This window comes from Penaeus monodon, chromosome 25 (genome assembly GCF_015228065.2).
Source record: "Penaeus monodon isolate SGIC_2016 chromosome 25, NSTDA_Pmon_1, whole genome shotgun sequence".
NCBI classification, from domain to species: domain Eukaryota; kingdom Metazoa; phylum Arthropoda; class Malacostraca; order Decapoda; family Penaeidae; genus Penaeus; species Penaeus monodon.
Genome location: NC_051410.1, coordinates 36,868,178 through 36,868,481, shown reverse-complemented (window position 1 = coordinate 36,868,481; position 304 = coordinate 36,868,178).

The window sequence follows — 304 nt, the reverse complement described above, 5'->3', positions numbered from 1 at the left end:
CGGGGAGCGGATCGTGGGAGCGCGTGACGAGCAAGAAATGACCGCTTACAGGGGGGGGGGGAGGTCAACGAGAGGGAAACGGGAGGTCGTGGGAGGTTGTGGAAGGGGAAGAGAAGCAAATAAAAAGAAGAGGAAGAGAGGAGAATAAAAGGGTGTAGAAGAGGGACTGAAGGAGGGGACAATAAATAGGAGGAGAAGGAGGGAAAGGAATAGGGGGAGAAAAGGCGAGAACGAGATGGGAAAAAGGGGGGAAGGAAGGGGTAATAAAGGAAAGAAGAGATAAGGGGTGTACTAAATGTGGGGA